Genomic DNA, 228 nt, shown 5'->3' with positions numbered 1-228 from the left:
GTAAGGCAATCAGCTGATGGCTCTTTCGAAAAATGTGAAAAGCGTCTCAGTGTCTTTCCTTTGACGCCTGAATTGCCTTGCCGAATGGACGGACAACTGCGAAGCGAAACGGAGGGGAAATTACGAGGTCGACAAAGGAATACTTTAAGTGTGAAAGTCAGTCCCATTTTGTGTTATTAATTTAAATTGCTAATTTAAGTCCTTTGAGGTATGTGTAAAGGGCAATAT

Source organism: Penaeus monodon, chromosome 15 (genome assembly GCF_015228065.2).
Source record: "Penaeus monodon isolate SGIC_2016 chromosome 15, NSTDA_Pmon_1, whole genome shotgun sequence".
NCBI classification, from domain to species: Eukaryota; Metazoa; Arthropoda; class Malacostraca; order Decapoda; family Penaeidae; genus Penaeus; species Penaeus monodon.
The sequence above is the reverse complement of the archived record's forward strand: the minus strand, read 5'-3'. Positions refer to the sequence as shown.